At 46.2% G+C, this 6,993-nt stretch overlaps 1 long non-coding RNA gene across 1 annotated transcript; it reads right to left on the minus strand.

The window, feature by feature from the left end:
- LOC109706949 lies at window positions 5,010-6,552 on the minus strand. Its single transcript, XR_002215383.1, has 3 exons — window positions 6,397-6,552; window positions 6,022-6,178; window positions 5,010-5,114 (listed from the first exon to the last, which is right to left on the minus strand). It is a non-coding gene; the product is annotated as an uncharacterized LOC109706949 (long non-coding RNA).

The following is a 6,993-nucleotide window of genomic DNA, read 5'->3' on the forward strand; positions in this document are numbered from 1 at the left end:
TGCCCCTGATGACACTTTAGGACAATTTGATGGTCGACATGGTTTTCCAAAATCCCTCAATTGGCCCTATCCACTAAATTCACACAAGTCCTGAGCTCAATGGGCCGCTTTGATGACATTAGCTTTTTCTCCAATTACACATGATATCAAGTTCGATGCCCTAATATGAAGCCAATGTCATCTTTCATGGTCTCAATAAAACTTATGGTTTAAACGCCATGATATCATAGCTCATTTACCTCTCTAGAATCCATGAAATCAAACCCCATATTAGAATGCTAAATGCAAACCCAAGATCTCCCAAACAACTCTCTTACCTACCATTAGGAGTCCAAAGATACTCATACGTATAACATATGGCATTTTTAAGCATTCTAAAAATCGATTAATAAATACATTTAATATGAGAAAATGCATGAATAAATTTAGTAACCAAGACTTTCACCAAATATGAGATTTTATCTATATACAAAGGCTAGTGTCAACCCACCGACGACAACGAGAGCTTTCGTTTGCTTCCGGATTGGATGCGTAATCCCATAGCTTCCTAGCACCTAGGAACATTCAAAATTAGTGTGCATCAATCGATTACGAGATGCAATAAGCGTCCCTCTTTACATGAAGCAAAAAGGGGTCAAACTCACCTCAAGAGTAGAAATCTCTTCTTGGCTCAAAAGGGAGCTTAGAACCACTTCCAATCTAACCTAGAGCGAAGGTTCTAATCCAACCAATTGAGCTTCAAAAGCCCCTAAAACGAAAATGGCCCAAAGTAAACCCTAAAATCACAAATCATAGGGTTTCATCTCAATGAAACTTCAAAAAACCACAATTAGGAGGAAAGGCATTTTGGGCATTACCTCCTTAGAAAGCCTCAAACTCAGCTCAAAGTTCTCAAAACTTCAAGTATCTTCCTCAATCAACTCCAAACCCAAGCTCAAGCCTTCAAAAATGGTGGGGAATGGGCTCCAGAGAACAAGAAGAGGGAGAAAAACCATCAAAAATTTCAAGCTAAATGGGATCAAATCAAAGGTTGAAGGGGGAGGGTGCCCGTACCTTTTCCTGGCAGTGGAGAGCTCAAGAAAGGGCCTAGGAGACGTGGTGCCTATATACAGAAGACCCAAAACCGGCAAAAACAAAACCCCTGCCAGTTCGAAACTGGTTGCAAAATCTGCCTCCTTGTACCGGTACACGGATCTTTACCGGACAAGAGCTACGCAAAATGCAAAACCGAGGCTCGGTGTGCGCTGCTGCCCGGGCATGTACCGTACAAGCGCCAGATGGCTGTACCGGGGTACAACCATCAGCATTGTACCGGCTACAAGCCATCCTTGTACCGGTACACAGACTGCGAATGCAAACCGAGTTGCTCGCGGTTTGCGCAGTTGTCTCTGGTACCTACAGGGTCCGTACATGGATGTACCCGGTACAGCCGCGCCAGACAGCCAATCGAGAGTGACCAAAATCCAAGATTTTTGGGTTTTGCGATGCAAGGCTCGCTACCCACCTCCACGTGGACACGTTGCCACAGGTCGAGAACGACAGTCATACGATCCCTACCAGGAATCTGGACAAGCTCAGTTTACGTACGCAATCATCGAACCTCGCAATTTGCCAAAGGTCCAAGTGTGTTACATTTATCTTAGCAAATCCTTCCACAAACCGTCACTATAGTAGCCGGCAAGGCCCAAAAAGCTCCTGACCTCGGTCACATTCGTTGGCGAGGCCAATTCTTTATTGCCTCAACCTTACCCGAATCAACTGAAACTCCGTCAGCCGAGATCACATGCCCAAGAAGAACGCAACTTTTGAAGCAAAAGTCGCATTTCTTCAACTTGGCATATAACTTCTCCTCCCGAAGTAGCTGCAGCACAATTCTCAAGTGCTCCACATGCTCCTCATCACTCCGAGAGTAGACTAAGATGTCGTCTATGAAGACCACGACAAATCGGTCCAAGTAAGACTTGAAGACACGGTTCATTAAGTCCATAAAGCCGCTGGGGCATTCGTGAGTCAAATGGCATAACCGTGAATTCATAATGCCATATCGCGTCCGAAACGCAGTCTTATGCACATCCTCTGGCTTGATCTCTTAATTGATGATAGCCCGATTGGAGATCAATCTTCGAATACACCCGCGACCCTTGCAACTGATCAAACAAGTCGTCGATACGGGGCAACGGGTACTTGTTCTTGATTGTGGCCTTGTTCAACTCGCGATAATCCACGCAGAGTCGAAGCGATCCGTCCTTCTTCTTTCACAAACAACACGCGGGCTCCCCACGGTGATACACTTCGGCTTAACAAGCCCTTGTCCAGAAGGTCTTGTAATTGTGCCTTCAATTCCTTCAACTCCGCTGGTGCCATACGGTATGGAGCTTTAGAATCGGCGCCGATCCGGAATTAAGTCTATCACAAACTCAATCTCCCGGTCCGTGGCAATCCCGGTAATTCTGCGGGAAATACATCGCGGAAACTCACATACGGGACCGGAATGTCCCCAAGAGCTGGGAGCTCCTTCTGAGTCTCCACCACCGACGCCAAATAGGCTATACATCCACCTTTGATCAACCTCTTCACTCTAGACGTCGACACCGTCATAGCAAAGAGCGAGCTCTTGCATGCACGATAAGTAACTTCTTTTTGACCAGGCTCACGAAAAGTGATCACCTTGCCTTTACAATCTATGGTGGCATAATACTTTGAGAGCCAATTGATTCCAAGGACTATGTCAAAGCCCTTCATCCGGTTCAACACAAGCAAATTCACTGGCATGATCCAATCGTCAATTTGCACCGGACAAGCTCTACATTCATCCTTGATACTAAATGTGTGCTCAAGTGCATCCACCCACCAATAGTCAGCACACAATGAAATTTCAATGTCATGAGCTTTAGCGAAAGACTTGCTAATAAATGAGTTTGATGCACCAGTGTCAAACAATGCTCTAGCTCTAGTACCATGAACTAAGATAATACCTGCCACGACATCGTCGGCTACGGCAGGCTCCTCCACTTGAGCAGCATAAGCTCGTCCACTTGGCATTGGACGAGATCCCTCGGCCTGACGAGGCACCATGGCGCGGCCAGTAGACATCGTGGGCGGGTGTCCCACAAATTGTCGCGGAGCAGGCGGAGCCGAAGCAGAAGTCAGGGCCGGTGACGCACGCATCGGGCACTCACGAAACTTATGACCAGCCTGCCCACATTGGTAACATTTCCCACGTTGATCGCATTCGTGGGGTTGATGGTTTCCACCACAAATGGGACAGCGAGGAGGTCGACGATCCTTCCACGGCTTCCGCGGATACTTCGGGGGCTTCTTGTACTTTGATGATCCACCGGGACTGCTAGCTGCCCGTTTCTTATCTGCACCCTTATCATTCAGCTCACGCTCCGCACGCATCTTTGTAATTCCTTGCTCTACCCAAAGGGCTCTATCAAACACCTCCGTAAAGGTCTTCAACCTTAAGGGTTGCATCGCCGCATAGACCTCCCGCCGAAGTCCACGCTCGAAGCATCCTGCCTTGTCTTCGTCATTCCGAACCACATTCGGAACGCAATTCACAATGTGAGAGAACTCCCTCTCGTATTCTCGAATAGTGCGATTCCCCTGTTTGAGGTTTCGGAATTGCTCCTCCATTTTCTTCTTATCACTGTCTGGAAAGTGAACGCCATAAAGCAACCCTCGGAACTCCTCCCACATCATCGGGGGTAATGTAGGGGAGCGATTCTGACGAGTCGCCTTCCACCAAACACGGGCGGACTTCTCAAGGCAATGCACAGCTAGGTGCACCTTATCTTGCTCAAGGGTGTAGAGATCCTCGAACAATTTCTCCATTGTATCCACCCATGACTCCATCTCCCACGGGTCACCCGACTCCCCGTTGAAAATAGGCGGATTAAACTTCTTGAAGGCGGTGAGGCAAGCGAGAGCTCGGTCCCTCTCGGCCTCCAACGCCGGATTAATAGGAGTCGAAGTACTTGACATCGCCGGGCAAGTACCCGCCGCAACGCCCGGTGGCGCAGTGTACGCCATCGGTGGTGGTGCTGCCGCACCCGCCCCCTCAACTCCAGCAGGGGCGCGCACAGGTGAGATGGGCGGCTGCTGAGTGACAGGTGTCGTCGCCGCCTGTCGGGACACCAACTCCCGAAGTAGCGCCATCTGTTCTTCTTGTCGCTGGGAGGCCTCAGCCAACTGCTGAGAAGCTTCAGCTTGCCTCCGTACCACTCCAACAAGAGCGGCAACTTGATCCCGCAAATCTTGTATCTCATCGGATACCGACGACTCAGGCACATCAAGAGGCGGTGCCGAATCAGGAGTGGGTACCATTGGGGGTGGCCTTCCACGTCTCATTATGTCCTGAAAGAAACAACACCCCCGGTTAAACTCCACAAATTCATAACTAACATTAGTTAGTAACACCAACGGGACAATCCAATTAGGCGAAAGTTAGGCAAGGGTGCTCATTCTCTTCTCTCGGCATCATGTTGTCGGCCGCCAACATGACCACCTCAAGTTAAGGATAAATCACACCCTGAATCCATCTCTAAGATCCATTAGAGACATACATCACTACTTGACCCAATCACTACACTTCCGCCACTAACAAAGAGTCATCGTCACTCACGTCCCTATGTCCCTAAGGCCATAAGTCCTAAGGTTTCCTAGGTCCTCCTAGACCGTTCTCCGCTCTGATACCACCTCAATCTGTCACGACCCGACACCGCCAATTTGGACAGTTCGGGCCCAAACAGACCCGCCGAACGGACAGAGTTTCCCCTGCTCGCCCGAAGCGTAACAAAGTCTATGCATACATATCCAACAAGAGATGTTAGCATTCAACATTGAGAGAGGCAATCACAGAAACGAGAGAATTTAAACTATCTATTTCATTACTTGTTCACACACAAGAACCATTACATATTTCACTTGACTTCTCATACATACAACCAAAATGCCATCCCTCAAATACATTACATTTCTTCACAAAAGGGTTTTACATATCATTCTTTTCTTTTTTATTCTCGAGGGTAGGGAGCTAACGCCGGTGATCCACTCTATCTACTGCGCGACGCCCTTGCCGCGATCCTCGACACACGCGCTCGAACTAGGCTCTGCAAAACAGGGTGTGAGAACTATTATCCATAGTTCCCAGTGGGTTCGGCCGCCGACCCCGCCGATTTTCCCACTAGGTCCAAGAAAGGCATAGAAACAATAAAGAGGTCAACATGTCAAAGGAATAATAGATATAACAATAAGCCTACCTTGCTCATCCACATCTATATCATGCTCGAATGTGTAGCTATGCCTTTACAAATTATGTCAACAAGTACATGTTTAAGTTCTCTCATGTATGCAACTATATACGAAATGTCATGATCATGCCTGTGTCAAATCCAAACGATTCGCCCGAAGGTCGAATCACTCGCTACACATACTGTCACGTGACCGTGACCGTCTGCCGAGGGCGCACCGTAGTGACTCTCTCCCCCGTTCCAATCTCAATGTGATTCAACTCCGGAGCTCACTGCTTGGGAGGCGCGACCATCCACAAGCTATAACAGACAATGCGAGTATGATCAAGTCCTCTCATTCGAGGGCCACGTGAGTACCATATCCCTATCCTCACAAGACATGCTTTGCTCAGGTCGGCCACATATGCATTAGTTTCCAATTCTCACAATGTCATTGGTTTACATACTAGTTCCTCATGAATCTAGTCTATTCTTACATCATATTCACATGCATATGTCCACTAGCAATTCATACAACATGTACAATATTTATATTGGCATCATATAAAAGTTCTCATGCAACATACATGTCCACATCTATCTCAACATCATGCAAATAGATATTCCTACAAGTATCATGCAATCATGGATCATTATCCCTCACACTAAGCATGAAATTACCACAACTCATAGGATTCGCACTATTCTATGCATGATGATATATGATCAATAATAGTAGAACTCAGACATAGAATGAAACTCGGCTATTTCGGATAGCACCCCCCACCTCGTGATGTCAACACGAAGCGAGTAGCCTAGCAGCACGATTTATGGCCGATGATTTCTTCCAACTGTGACAATTGAAGCAAATAGAATTTTCTTCACTTTGACCACCATCGGCTCAACGGAATCTCAATCCGAATGATCCTCCGCATCGGTTTTACCTTCAATTGCGGAAACATATGATCAATTGAGATTAAAACCTCTCATGATCAAGAGCTCTCTTTCAAAATCCTAGAGGTCACTATTGCAATAATATACTATATAAATTCATGATTCAAGCAAATAGCAACCTAACATTAACTAGGATTTCCATCTAGCTAGATTCTAAGAGATTTAAACCCATCTCTAGCTATATGCCATTAGAGCCCATGAAGCTTACCTTAAACAAGCTTTCTTCTCTAATCCAAGTGATGAAGAAGATGAAGGAAGTAGCTCAATTCCAAGCCTTCTTCTCCACTAAGCTTGCTTCACCACCAAGCAACTCCAATTAGTATTCTCTAATCCTCTCTTTAGCAAATCCTCTTTTTAGCAAATCCTCTTTTTGATAAAGAGAAAGAGGGAGAGAGAAAGAGAGACCACAAAGACAAAGAGAGAAAGAGAGAGAAAACCCACTCTCTCTCTCTCCTACGGTTTGGGAAAAAGGGGGCAAGGATTCACTCACACTCATAGGAAACTTGCCCTCCAAGTAAACCCTTGATTTGCACAATTACACTTTAGTCCCTCTCATAACATAGGGAGACTTGCCCTCCAAGTAATCTCTTATACATAGGAAACTTGCCCTCCAAGTAAAACTCTTTTACTTGCACCATTCCACCTTAGCCCCTCTCATTTGCACAATTACACCTTAGCCCCTCTCATTTGCACAATTTTATATACTTTTATTTACTCTTATTTCTATATTAAAAAAATTCGGTACACTACATGTTTGAACTAGTGACGCCAATAAAAGTTGTATTTATGTTTTATTTTGGGACTA

The sequence above is a fragment of the Ananas comosus genome, linkage group 2 (assembly GCF_001540865.1).
Source record: "Ananas comosus cultivar F153 linkage group 2, ASM154086v1, whole genome shotgun sequence".
In the NCBI taxonomy this organism is placed as follows: Eukaryota; Viridiplantae; Streptophyta; class Magnoliopsida; order Poales; family Bromeliaceae; genus Ananas; species Ananas comosus.